Genomic DNA, 15,396 nt, shown 5'->3' with positions numbered 1-15,396 from the left:
TTTCTTTAATTTCCTTCTCATTAGTAGTGAGTTCATCTTTTTCATTTATGATTCTAGTAATTTGGCTTTCTTCTTTTTTTAATCAAATTGACCAGAGGTTTATCAATTTTATTGGTTTTATTCATAAAACTAACTGTTGGTTTTATTTATTAATTAGCTCAATAGTTTTCTTGCTTTTGATTTTATTTTCTTTAATTTTTAGAATTTCTAATTTGGTATCTAATTGGGGTTTTTTAATTTGTTCTTTCTCTATTTTTTTTTAGTTACATGTTTAGTTCATTGATTTCCTCTTTCTCCAATTTATTCATGTAAGCATTTAAATCCCATAGGTTTTGGTATGTTGTTTCATTATTGCTATTATCTAGGATGAAATAATTCTTTCTATAATTTGTTGTTTGATCCACTCATTCTTTAAAATGAGGTTATTTAGTTTCCAGTTAGTTTGGGGTCTGTATCTCCCTGGTCCAGTATTGAATAATATTTTTAGATTTTTATTGTATTATGATCTGAGAAAGATGTATTTGCTAAAGATGTTTCTGCCTTTCTCCAGTTGATCATTAGGTTTTTATGCCCTAGTACATGGTCAGTTTTTGAGTAAGTGCCAAGTACTGCAGAATAAAAAGTATTTTCTCTTCTGTCCCTATTCAGTTTCCTCCATAAGTCTATCATATCTAGGTTTTCTAACAATTTATTTATCTCCTTAACTTCCTTCTTGTTTATTTTATGATTAGATTTGTCTAAATTTGAGAGTGGGAGGTTGATGTCTCCCACTAGTAGAGTTTTGCTGTCTATGTCTTCCTGTAGCTCTTTCAACTTCTCTAAGAATTTGGATGCTATCCCATTGGGTGCATACATATTCAGTATTGAAATTACTTTATTGTCTATGGTCCCTTTTGGAAGGATGTAGTTTCCTTCCTTATCTCTTTTAATGATATCTATTTTTGCAGCTGCTTTGTCTGAGATAAGGATTGCTACCCCCTTCTTTTTTCACTTCAGCTGAAGCAAAATATATTTTGCTCCAACCTTTTACCTTTACTCAAATGTGTCTCTGCTTCAAATTAGTTTCTTGTAAGCAGCATATTGTAGGATTCTAGTTTTTAATCCACACTGCTGTTTGCTTATGTTTTAAGGAAGAGTTCATCCCATTCACATTCAAAATTATAATCATTAACTCTTTATTGCCCTCCATGCTATCTTCCCTCCATTTGTATTATTCCCCTTTCCCCCCCTTTATCCATATTCCCCAGTATTTTGTTTTTGAATATTGCCCCTTTCGGTGTGTTTGCCCTCCTATATCAACCCCTCTTTCTTTCCCCTTTCCCTTTTCCCTTTCTTCCATCCCTTCCTTCTGTTCCCCTTTTTTCTCCCCTTCCCCATCCCCTCCCTCCCCTTTTCTCCTTTTAATACTTGAAAGGTAAGATAAGTTTCTTAACTGAGTGTTTGTGTAAGTTAACTTTAAACCTAGTCTACTGAGAGGAAGATTCAGGTGGTTCTCAGCTCCTCCCTTCTTCCCCTCTATTACAATAGATCTTTTGTGCCTGCTAATGTAATGAGATTTACCTTATTCAGTCTCCTCCATCCTCTTGTTTCCTTACTGTACCCCTTTTTAAGGAGGTAGTGTTTTTAAATCATTCTATCTGAGTCACAGAAAAGTTATGAATGTCCATCACTTCTGGCTAATAGAGTTACAATTCTCAAGAGTTATGAGAATCTTTCTCCCAGGAGAGGATATAGTCAATTTCATCTTACTGGATAGCAGGGTTTTTTTCCCCTTTATCTTTTCATGTGTCTCTTGAACCTCCTGTTTGATGTCCAAATTTTCTATTAAGCTCTGGTTTTTTCATCAGGAAATGTTGGAAGTCTTCCATTTTGTTAAATGTCCATCTTTTCCCCGGAAGAGAAGGCTCAGCTTTGCTGGGTGGCTTTTTATTTCTTTTTTTAATCTGATAGTTTATCTGATAGATTCTTTCTCTTTTATCTGATAGTTCTTGAATTTGACCACAATATTCCTTGGTGTTTTCATTTTAGGATTTCTTTCTGGAGGGGATAACTATATTCTTTCAATAACGAGTTTGCTCTTTGGTTTCATGATATCAGGGCAGTTTTCCATCACTAAATCCTGTAATATTAAATCCAGGCTTTTTTTTCTCTTCATTGTTTTCAGGAAGACCTATAATTCTCAGGTTGTCTCTTCTCATTCTATTTTCAAGGTCAGTGGTTTTGCTGATGAGGTATTTTATATTTTCTTCTATTTTTTTAATTTTGTTTAATGGACTATGAAGTCATTAGTTTCCACAGACTCCATTCTTTTTTTTTTTAGAGAATTCTCTTCATTTACCTTTTGCATCTCCTTTTTCAATTGGGCAATTCTGTTTTTAAAAGTTTTCCATTTGACCAATTGAGGTTTTGAATTACTTTCTTATTGCATTTGTCCAATTGTATTTTCCAATGATTTGTTTTCTTGTTTCAAGGTGTTGATTGTCTCTGCCAAATTTTCCAAATGATTTTTAAACTCCTTGATTTCTTCAAGGAAGTCTTTCTGTGCTGGAGATCAGATCATCTTCTCCTCAGAGGTTCTAGGTCTCTCTGAGTTAGGGTCTTTTCCTTCTAGGAATTTCTCTATGACCCCTGTTCTTTTTCCCTGACCTTTCTTCATCTTCCTAAGACCTTATGTTGGTGAAGGACTGGTTCACAGAGGTTTGGTGTTGAGAGTCCTAGAGGCATTACTCACTGGGTTTAGTAACTCCAAGTGGGCTGGCCAGTAGGCTGTGTTGGTTGCTTTCTCTGGAGTGTCTGTGACCTTAATTTGAGGCCCTCTCCCTTAGCCTGAAGGGAGTGGATGAAGCTGTTAAGTACTTTTCTTTCTCCAATGGTGGGTTTTACCCTAGGGCAAGGTATTGCTCTCCCTATTCAGAGCTGATGGAGGTCTGCTGCTCTTAGCTTGAGATAGAGGTGGGCTGTAATTGTGTTTGTTCTGGGAAGAGGTTTCAGCTGAAATGAAGGTATGGCTGCAGTTCTCCTGTACTGGAACTCACCCTCCAGCTCTGCAGGCAAGCTCCAGATTGTCATTGCCACAACCAATGCCTCTGCTCCCTAGTTGTCCCTGTGACCAATTAGGCTTGCCCTGCTTTTAGGCCTGCAGGATCTAGTCCACCCTACTGATTAGGCTAGTTGAGCTCTCAGGCTCTGACTCTGTCCTGTGCTCCCAGCAGAGTCCACCCTCTGCACCTGGACTCACCCATGATCCCAGAGGACAACTTGAGTAGATCTAGTTTCTCTTTCTGGGTTTTGTAGATCAAATTTCTGTTAAGAGGTTTGTTTCATATTACATAGAGGGAAGATTGGGAGAGAAGATCAGGAGACTAGCACTGTGCCTGTCTTCTCTCCACCATCTTGGCCAGAAGTCTGGAATTTTTATTCTTGAAACAACTATCCTTAAGCAAAAACATCTATTTTGTACAGTATTTTGGCAATATGTATGAGAGTGTGAGTCATGCAAAAGTAAATAGGAGGTCTAATATGGATCTGGTGGATAGGAAAACTGACCTTTATGATGTCACCAATAGGAATATATTCTTAATTCATATTTCACATTAGTGCAAAATTCCCCTTATTCTTAAAGCCTCATTTTGGGAAACTAGTAGAAAATAGGAAGTGGAAGGAAAAATAGGAATTAATGATTATTTGCATATTATTGAGTATTAACATTTATATAGTCCTCCTGCCAAGCATCATGCTAATCACTTTCAAGACATCTCATTCGATTCTCACAACAATCCTGGGAAATAGGGTTATTATCCCTATTTTACACTTGAAGAAACTCAGGCAAATAGGTTAAGTGAATTGCCCAGGTTCACACAGCTAAGATTGCATGTGAACTCAGATTTTCCTGACTCTAGCTGGGAGTCATAGATATTTTTACCTTCTGCCAGATGATAGTTGAACATCCTAGGCCAAGAATCATTTATGTTCACAATGTTATTTGGTATTTAAATCATGAAGTGATATATTAAAAAAGGACTAAAATATGAATATAGAATAAGGGCATTATGAATTTTTTTTATTTCAAATAATCAACACAGCTCTCTCCAGAGGCAGATTATTACAACTTCCTCTAAAGTGTTTACATACTTCATCTCATTAATCCAGGTTAACTTGAATATCAACCCAAGGGACCTTCTGAAAGGTATTAAACATTCATTAACACTGTATAGGGACTGGTCTTTTGGGGCTTGACTGGGGGAAGGTTATGTATTTGCCCTTAAAGTGCTAAGTGTGCAGAGCTGATTATAGGAGGTTAGTTTCTTAGCAAACAGAATTTCTGAAAAATGAGTATGAAATTTGAAAATTAGGCTGCAAATTCTAAGTCTAACATCTTGAAAATATATAAAGATTAATGGTTAGAAAAGCATTATTAAAAAAATATTTCACTGTAATAAGAAACTCTTTTGATTGATATATGTAAGATGGTGGTATCCATTACTATTTGCATAAGCTACTTAGAAATGATGAATAATATCAATGCCATTTTAAACTGCCTATAAGTATATAAAAATATTCATTACATTTTAATGTAGTAAACATAAGATTTATATATACATATTATTTTAAAATATTTTTTCTAATAGAAAATATTTGTTAAAATAGCTTTCAGAAAAACAATGTTTAATTTTTGCAGCTATAACCTGCAAAATTTTCTGAAAAAGGGAGAAACACAGAACTCAGAGACATAGATATTAAGATTTTTTTTTTAAATTTTCTAATCAGGGGCTGCTAGGTGGCATAGTGGATAAAGCACCGGCCTTGGAGTCAGGAGTACCTGGGTTCAAATCCGGTCTCAGATGCTTAATAATTACCTAGCTGTGTGGCCTTGGGCAAGTCACTTAACCCCATTTTCCTGGCAAAAACCTAAAAAAAAATTTCTAATCAGTGCTTCATTCACAAGATAGTGTTGGCATAATTTTAATGGAAATCAGTTTATAAAGAAATAAAAACTTAGATAATCAGGGAATAACTGCTAACAAAAATATTCACTATAGTATTCATTCTGATTTTTCATGGAAAAACTCCCTTCTTTCATTTAAAATAACATTTTTGGCAACTTGATTTATTTCATAAAGTGAGGCACACATATAAATTACAAAGCGCAAGCAATTCTTTAACTGTTAAAAGCATTTTACCTATAACATCTTGGGAAACTTCTGAGTGTATTATACAATTTATTTTTACTCATCTCAGCGAGTAAGGGAAACAACAGTTGTTTACTTCATAAAGTGGTATGAGGAGCAAAGCGTGTGGCAGGTGTTTTATGCATGTAACTTGGAGTTATGAATAACAATTACACTGTTGGAAAGGGAAATTGTGGCAATGAATATTATATATCTTTTGCAACTGCTAATATGATTTCTTAAGATCTAAACCCTGGTCCATAGCCTGCAAAGAGAAGAAACCACTCCAGGAATTAGTCACTTCCAGAATGAGTGCTGCTACTAGACCTGTCAAGGACTGTTTGGGACCCGGCACAAAGTAAGCCCTTCAAAAACCCTTGATGGCTGACTTACATCAAGAGACCTTGCTCATCCCAACTCATTTAGTCTTTAATTAAATTTTATTTCTTTCTATTATCAAATACATATATATATATATATATATTTTTTCTTTCTTTTGTTCCTCTCCCCCCACTGGAAGAAGGCAAACATACATGGTTAAGCAAAATCCATGTCTAAAAGTGTCCCATTCTGCACATATAAGTAGTATATCAATTGTCAGGAGGTGGCTAGCTTTCTTCATCAGTGATCCTCTGGAGTCAGTATGTTGATTGGAAGTCTTTCAAAATTTCATATTGACAATGTTGTTACTGTACAATTTGTTTTTCAGATTCTGCTCATTTCACTCTGCAAGTTTTCCCAGCTTTTTCTGAAACCTATTTCTTACAGCATAACAGTATCTATTACATTCATGGATGTCTAATTTGTTCAGCTCTTCCTTAACTGCTGACACCCCTTTAGTATGCAGGTTTTGGTCACTACATACAGAGCTGTTTTAAATATTTTTGCTTTATAAGACATTTTCTTCATTTTGCCCATCTTTTTGGAGGATTATAGGTCTAGTAGAGTATGTATTCAAGGTACACAAAGGTATACAAAACAGTTTAATGACTTTTTGGGAACAATACCAAATTGCTTTGCAGAATATGAAAACTGATTTACCACTCTACCAATAACATCAGTGTGCCTGTTTTCCTGCAGCCCTTCCAACATCTGTCATTTTTCATTTTTGTCATTTTTGCCAGTCTGCTGTATTTGAGGTGGAACTTTCACAGTTACTTTAATTGCAATTCTCTTATTAGTAATGTCTTGGAACATTTTTCCATATGTTACAAATTAGATTTCTTTCCTTAAGAAATGCGTATTTAAATCTTTTGGCTGTTTGTCATTTGGGGAATTGTTCTTTTTTATGAGAAAATATTTTAATCTATTGATACCTATTTAAAACAATTTATATTATGGTACTTACACAGCCTCCTTTTAAAATTGGCAATTACATTGTTTCTATTTGGATAGTAACCTCTCAGAGGTGAATAACTGAAGAATAATTAGAAAATTTACTCAGATATTAATTTTCTTTGAGAAAAATTCCTAAATTTGTAATTTTTTATTGCATCATTTAAAATAATGTATTCTATTTAACATTTTTAAGTAAACTTTATGGAAATTGTAATTTCTACCATGTACTTTTAGAATCTGCAAGTATTAAAAATATCATTTTTTAATACTTATTATTCCAAAGGAAAATTTAATTCTATTCACTTCAGTTTTTTCCTAATTCTCCTGCATGACTTTTTATTTTTTTTTCCTCCATTTTTCTTCTTCCTCTCCTCTTTGGTTTTTAAAATCCTTTTTGAACTCTTCTAAGAAGTCTTTTAGTTGAGACCAGTTCATCAACCCTTTAGAGGCTTCATATGTAGGCATTTTGTCATTGCTTTCCTTTTCTGAGATGGGTGTTTTATCATCCCTATCAGAATCAGAACAGTCAATGTGGTTATTGCTTTTTTGGGGGGTTTTGGTTATTTCATCAGTTGAACTTTGTTTCTGTGGTATAGGGTGTATAATCCCAAGCTTTTTTTCACCTGGGGCCCAGGGTTCTGTTTCCTAACTTTCTCTCTTGCCTATTCCTGGTTTGCTCCCTTTGCTAGAGTATCCCAAATGCCACACCAGCTTCCCAGGGCTCAAAATCTTGCTTTCTGAGCTGAGGTTGGAGACTCCACTGCTAATGGAGCTGCGCTTGGACTTTCGCTTGCACTGTGGCTAAAAGCTTCTCATTGATTTCCCAGCTCTCCTGCCTACTCTGGGCTATACTCCCTATTTAACCCAAACAACAGACCTTTTCCTAAAATTCCTCTAAGTTATCATTTTGAAAAATTGTTTTCATTGTTTTTGATAGGTTCTGGCACTTTAGGATCTGTTTAGAAGCTTTGTTCAAAATTGTTTCAGGGAAAAAAAGACTGATCGTTCCTGAAGTCCTTCCCAGATATCTTAATTTGGAAAATGCTCCATTCTTCCTTTGTCCATTTAGAGGCTTGATTAACATTGTTTCTGAGGGAAGCCTAGGAGAGCTTAGGTAAATTACTGGTTTCTCTCTACCATCTTGCCTCTACCTCTCAAATATAGTTGAAATGTATATTTTACTGAATAAATTTTTTTTGCTTTTTTTTCAACTAATGGAAACATGACACTTTTATTATTCATCAGAAACTTAATTTTTAGTGAGAAAATTGTTTTACTCTTACAAATTGGGATAATTTTTTTAGATACCTTGAAACTGAGACCCTTATTGGAGAAACTTGCTTCAAAGATTTTTTTCTGTTACCTGTTTTCCCTCTAATCTTAGTGGTATTAGATAATTTTATGAAAAACATTTTAATTTTGTGAAATCAAATTGTCTTTTATCTTCTTTAATCTTTTTGGGCCCTTGATTGGTCTTGGACTTTCCCCACATCCTTAGTGCAGAAAGATCATCTCTTGTTCCTGTAATTAGTTTATAATATGATCTTTTACAACTATATTATGTGTCCATTTGGAGTTTATCTAGGTGTGAAGTGTTGGGCTAACCCTAATTTCTGCCAAGCTGTTGTCCATTTTTTTCCCCAGGAATTTGTCACTAACCCAGTAACTGAGATTTTTTTATATATATATTTAAAATTAGGCTATTAGGTTCATTTTCTTCTATATATTGAGTACTTAATCTGTGCCAATGATCATCTCTCTTTTTAAAAAGTATCATGGGGGGGGTGGAGCCAAGATGGCGATAAGAAGGGCTCAAATCTTAGGCGCTCTCTGATAAAACGTGAAACTAAGGACTCTAACTAAACTTTCGAGAGACAGAACCCACAAAGGGACCCATTGAGGCAGTTCTCCTACTCAAGGTAACCTGGAAAAGAGCAGAAAGGCTCTGCTCCCCAGGGTCAGAGGGGCAACCTCCAGAGGGGTGGCCCGCCAGAGCGAAAGAACTTCAGCCTCCCAGAGGCAGCCCCAGGGAGCTGGGAGTCGCGGCTCACAGCAGGGGGGAGTCTCCTGAGCTGCACCCCGGGGAGCACTGAGCACATAGTGGGGGAACAGCGGGGGACCTCTGCCAGAGCAAGCACGTGGAACCCAGCCCTCAGGGCACACAGCTAGCAGCTTGGTCTTTCCCCAGCCCAGATCCAGAAACCGAAGCAGGCTGAGCCTGTAAGCAGGAGCCTCCAGGGCATGAGTCCATTGAGCTGAGGGAGGGGAGTGAAGAGAGAGACTGCAGAGCTCTTCTGTCCTCTGCCTCTGGAACAGGACTCTGGGGCTCTGACCACATTCAGATCCTGATAGCAGCCTAGGCCCCCCCATAGAACAGCAGGGCCGCCCCCCACCTCAGCCCCGTGGCAGAGGGGGGCACTTATGGTCATTCACAGACCAGGAGGGAGGACAGAGCCTCACACACTGAGACCCTTGTGGGAGTGTCCCAAAAGCTCAGGAAGCACCCCAAAACCAGGCTCAGGCTGGGAAAATGAGCAAGCAGAGAAATAAGAGGAAGACCATTGAGAAATATTTTGCTCATGAGCCCAAGAAGGATCAAAATACTCGGTCTGAAGATGAGGAGGTACAAGCTCCTGCATCTAAAGACTCCAAGCAAAACAGAAATTGGGTTCAGGCTATGACAGAGCTCAAAAAAGACTTTGAAAATCAAATGAAGGAGTTGGAAGAAAAACTGGGAAAAAAAAGGAGAGAGATGCAGGAAAAACATGAAAATGAAGTCAGCAGCTTAGTCAAGGAAATCCAAAAAAATGCTGAAGAAAATAGCATGCTAAAAACCAGCTTAGGTCAAATGGATAAAACAGTTCAAAAAGTTATTGAGGAGAAGAATGCCTTAAAAAGCAAAATTGGCCAGATGGAACAAGAGATAAGAAAACTCTCTGAGGAGAACAAATCCTTCAGACACAGAATAGAATTCAGGGAGATTGATGAATTTACCAGAAATCAGGAATCAATACTTCAAAACCAAAAAAACAAAAAATTAGAAGAAAATGTGAAATATCTCATTGAAAAAACAACTGATATGGAAAACAGACTTAGGAAAGATAATTTAAAAATTATTGGAATACCTGAAAGTCATGATCAGGAAAAGAGCCTTGACATCATTTTCAAAGAATTACTACAGGAAAATTGCCCTGATATTCTAGAAGCAGAGGGCAAAATAGAAATGGAGAGAATCCACCGATCCCCCCCGAGAAAGAGATCCCAAAAAACCAACCCCTAGGAATATTATAGCCAAGTTCCAGAACTCCGAAGTCAAAGAGAAAATATTGCAAGCAGCCAGAAGGACACAGTTCAAATATCATGGAGCTGCAGTCAGGATCACACAGGACTTAGCAGCAACCACATTGGAAGCTCGGAGGGCTTGGAATATAATATACTGGAAGGCAAAAGAGCTTAGAATGCAGCCAAGAATGAACTACCCAGCAAGGCTGAATGTCCTCTTCCAGAGAAAAAGATGGACTTTCAATGAACCAGGGGAATTTCAAATGTTCCTTTTGGAATGGCCAGAGCTGAGCAGAAGGTTTGATCTTCAGATACAGGACTCAGGTGAAGCATGGAGATTGGAGGAGAGGGGGAAAATATGAGGGACTTAATGAGGATGAACTGCATGTATTCCTGCATAGAAAAATGACACTGATAAAACTCATATGAACCTTCTCAGTTAATAGAGCAGGTAGAAGGAGCTTTTATAGTTGAAGCACAGGAGAAAGCTGAATTCGAAGATAAAATAAGGTGTAAAAATGGAGTCAATAGAAAAAAAGGGAAATGTAATGGGAGAAAGAAAAAGGAGAAGGGGAATAGGCCAAGATATTTCATATAATAAGATTTTTTTATTATTACAATGAGCTATTGCAATGATATGGAAGTGGGGAGGCAAGGGGGAATGAGGGAACCTTTGCTCTCATCAGAGATGGCTAGGAGAGGAAACAGCATATATACTCAAGGGGTATAGACATCTGGAGTAAGAAGGAGAGGGGGGGACAGGGGGAAGGGGTGGGGTTGTGAATAAAGGAGGAGAGGATGGACCATGGGGGGAGAGTGGTCAGATATAACACATTTTCTTTTTTACTTCTTGCAAGGGGCTGGGATTGGAAGGCTTGTCCAGGACCATAGGGCCAGGTGAATTCTTGGCCTAAGTGGTGGTATGGGGGCTCAGGGCCTCTTGGCCCCAGGACCAGGGATCTGTCTGCTGTGCCACTCAGTGACCCTACAGTAGAGTCACAGTGAAAGGAGAGAGAAAATATAGTACATGGTAGTGGAGAAATACGAAAGGAGGGAGTTGTGATCAGCAATGGCAACGTTGGAAAAATATGGAAGTAACTTTTGCAATGGACTTACCATAAAGAATGCGATCCACCCATGACAGAGTTGTTGGTGTTGGAACAAAGACTGAAGCACATTTTTTATTATTATTATTTTGGGGGAGGGTGCAGGGCAAATGGGGCTGGGTGGCCTGGCTGGGGCCACATAGCAGGGTGATCTTTGGGTATCTGAGGCCGGATTTGGAGCCGGGTGCTCCTGACTCAAAGGCCAATGCTCTGTCTGCCACCCAGCCACCCCTACTATTATTACTATTTTTTATTTTATTTTGGGTCTTTTTTTTTCTTCCTTTAGGTTTTTGCAGGGCAATTGGGATCAGGTGGCTTGCATGTCACACGGCTGGGTGATTGTTTGGTCTATGGGGCTGGATGTGGGCTTGAATGCTTGTGGCTCCAGGGCTGGTGCTTCGTCCATTGCTCCACCTGGCCATACCTACAATTATTACTATTATTCTTTTTTTTTAATTTTGATTTTTTTCTCCCCCCTTTACTTTATCGCCCAAGCAAGTCTATATTCATAGGGGGAGGGGTATTTTGTTTACTCTTAAACAAGAATATTTTATTAATGTAAAAAAAATTTGTACAAAATGAGAATTAAAAAATAAAATTTAAAAAAAGAATAAAAAAAGTATCATAGTTTTTTATGACTACTGCTTTGTAGTAGTCCTCCTACCTTTGTACCTGATTTTCCCCTTCATTATTTCCCTTGAGATTCTTGACTTTTTTCTTTTCTAGGTAAATGATTCTCTCCCCCATCCTCCCCTGACCTCCCCCCCCCCCAGTTCTATAAGTAATCTTTTGGTATTTTTATTGGAATGGTAGCAAATAAAAAATTCAGATAATTTCATTTTTTATTACGTTGATTCAATCTACCTATGAGCATTGCTATTTTTTTTAAAGATTTTCTTTGAGTTTTACAATTTTTCCCCCAATCTTACTTCCCTCCCCCCCCCCCCAGAAAGCAATCTGTCAGTCTTTACTTTGTTTCCATGTTGTACATTGATGCAAAGTGTGATGAGAGAGAAATCATATCCTTAAGGAAGAAACAAAAAGTCTAAGAGATAACAAGATCAGACAATAAGATATCTGGTTTTCTTTTCTAAATTAAAGGGAATAGTCCTTGAACTTTGTTCAAACTCCATGGCTCTTTATCTAGATACAGATGGTATTCTCCATTGCAAACAGCCCCAAATTGTCCCTGATTGTTGCACTGATGGAACGAGCAAGTTCATCAAGGTTAAACATCACTCCCATGTTGCTATTAGGGTGTACAGTGTTTTTCTGATTCTGCTCATCTCACTCAGCATCAATTCATACAAAATGCTCCAGGCTTCCCTGAATTCCCATTCCTCCTGGTTTCTAATAGAACAATAGTGTTCCATCACACACACACACACACACACACACACACACACATATATATATGTATATATATGTATATATATATACCACAGTTTGCTAAGCCATTCCCCAATTGAAGGACATTTACTTGATTTCCAATTCTTTGCCACTACAAACAGGGCTGCTGTGAATATTTTTGTACAAGTGATGTTTTTATCCTTTTTCATCATCTCTTCAGGGTGTAGACCCAGTAGTGGTATTGCTGGATCAAAGGGTAGAGCATTGATATTTCTCTAAATATTTAGATGTCTTTATTTGTATAAAGAGTATTTTGTAGTTACCTTATTATTCTTGTGTTTTGGCAGATAAATTCCCAAATGTAATATATATATATATATATATATATATATATACACATACATACATATATATGTAATGCTGACTTTTGGTTTAGATTACTATTTATCTTATGAAGGAAAGATTCATTTATACCTATGCTTTCTAGGGTTAAATTTTTTTATTGATATTTAATGTTTCTTCGATCATAGTTATCCTAAGTATTCCTCCCTCTCTTCTTCCCAGATAGCCATCCCCTATACAAATAGTACTACTTTGTTTCTAATTTGTAACTATCACAAAAAGTACTGCCACAAATATTTTCTACATATGAGTAATATGAGGATTTTCTTCATATCAGTCATTTCTTTGGTATATAAGCCCACGTGTTGGACAGTCTGGTTCAAAGGCTATGGACATTTTAGTTTCTTTATTTGACTAATTCCAAATTTAGTCACTTTATTAGCATAATTCCAAATTTCCAAAATGGTCATTCCATTTTACAACTCTACCACCAATGTGCTAGTATGCCTATCATTTTACAATTGCTCCAACATTGACTATTGCCATTTTTTGGCATTTTTGCCAATTGCAGAATATGGGGCAAAACTACAGAATTGTTTTGATTTGCTTTTTTCTCTTATTGTAATGATTCAGAGCATTCTTTCATGTGGTTTTGAATATTTTGTGATTTTTCTTGAGATCTGTTTATTCATCTCCTTTGATCATTTATCTATTATGTCTATTAGTTTTGTATCTATTTGCAGATAGATAGATAGCTCTCTCTATGTATATGTACATACACACATATATGTGTATATGATTGTTTTATATGTTTATATATATATATATGTATATATCTTGAGTACTAAATTCTTATTAGAGAAATTTGATACAAAGTTCTTATTTCTCATTTAGTCATTTTCCTTCTTATCCTAAGTGCATTAATTTTATCTGTATAGGAACTTTTCCATTTCAAGTAATCAAAAGTTGTCTATTTTATCTTTTGTAATTGCCTTTATTTCTTGTTTGGTTAAGAAATACATCTTCTGTCTGTAATTGTGAGAGGTATATGATCAGCTCTTTTTTTAAATGGCATGATCTTTAATATTAAGAACATATAGCCATTTAGAATATATTGTAGAATTTGGAATAATGTATTAGTCTAAGCCTATTTTCTGCCAGACTGCTTTTTAAAAAAATCAGATAAGGTGACTTTTTAAATAGGTAGTTTGTGTTTTCCACTTTATCAAATGCTGAATTACGTAATTCTATTGTTTCTGATTCTGGTTTGTCCATTCTATTCCAATAGTTTATCTCACTTATTTGTTAATTAATACAAAATAGTTTTGATGACTCCTGCTTTATAATATACTTTGAGGCCTGGAAACCTAGCATTTTTTTATTAATAAGAATATATATATAGTCATATATATATAGTCAAAAGCTTTTTCTGTGTCTAATAATATAAGGAAGATATTTTTCTTATTAATATAGTATATTATGTTGACTTTTTTCTCAAAATGAACAAACCCTGAATTCTTGTTATAATTCCAGCCTATAGTATATCATTTCTGTAATATGTTATGGAGTCTCTTTGTTGGTATTTTATTTAAGATTTTTGCATTGATATTCATTAGGGATATCAGTCTATAGTTTTTTGCCTTCATTTTGACTCTCCCTAGTTTAGGTATTAAAATGTTATGGGTGGTACAGTGGTCAGAGCACTGGCCCTGGAGTCAGGAGGATCTGAGTTCAAATTCAGTCTCAGACACAATATTTACCTAGCTATGTGACCTTGGGCAAGTCATTTAACCTCGTTGCCTTGCCAAAAAGGAAAAAGCTATTGGTATAGTTAGGATAAGAGATAATGAACCTGTGACCAAGGAAATGGAAAAAGTGTTATAGATGCAGATATATCATGCAGGAAAAAATGAAAAAGATGGCAAGAATATTAGTTATAAGTAAATTATATTTATATATAATATACATTACATATGTACATTTACATACATGTATTGAAAAGTGGAAATTTGAGGTTGACTCCAAGGTTCTATATATCTGGGTGATGGGGAGGATAGTGTAGCTCTCAATATAAAAAGTTAGCATGATATAGTAAAAACATGTTTGAAAACTGGCTCCAACATTTCCTATCTATGTAAAGTTGGTTGTCACTTTAGCTTATTTAGGTAATTTCCTCACCTGTAAAATGTGAATTGTATTCCTACCATTTTCATGATGATATTATGTCAACCTTGAAGTATTCTGAGTCATTACCATAAACCCTTTTTAAAGTGTAAGAATTTATACTTGTTCCAAATGACTTTTGTTGTCTTCAGAACTAAGGGAGAGCCTAATCTGCAAACAGGCAGAGGGTCAGACCTTGTGCAAGGAGCAGGAATATGTGTTAACTCTCAGCTCTGTTTATCATACCTGAAAGTAAGATATATAGTGTGCCCTGAGGTTCAACTATAGTTAGTAGAAGAAACAATATGAAAGTTTTTTAATTTAAATTATTTTTGCAAATGAAATAACACTGGAGGAAATAATTGAGAAAATAAAGAGGGATTTAAAAGGACTGAAAGGATTATAACCTCTGATGGGTTATGGGCCAAGGAAAGAAAATGAATAAGGGAGAAGAAAAAAATCAGACTATCAATAAATATTTATTCAAATCTTACTGTGTGTCAGATATACTAAAGCAGTGTCAATATAAAAAGAGGAAAGAACGTTCTTGCCCTCAAGGAGTTTACATTCTAATGAGGGAAAGAACATGCAAACATGTAGACAAAATAAGCTATATACAGATAAGTAGAAAATAAGTAGGAAGAAAG

This window comes from Macrotis lagotis, chromosome 1 (genome assembly GCF_037893015.1).
Source record: "Macrotis lagotis isolate mMagLag1 chromosome 1, bilby.v1.9.chrom.fasta, whole genome shotgun sequence".
Lineage (NCBI taxonomy): Eukaryota > Metazoa > Chordata > Mammalia > Peramelemorphia > Peramelidae > Macrotis > Macrotis lagotis.
The sequence above is the reverse complement of the archived record's forward strand: the minus strand, read 5'-3'. Positions refer to the sequence as shown.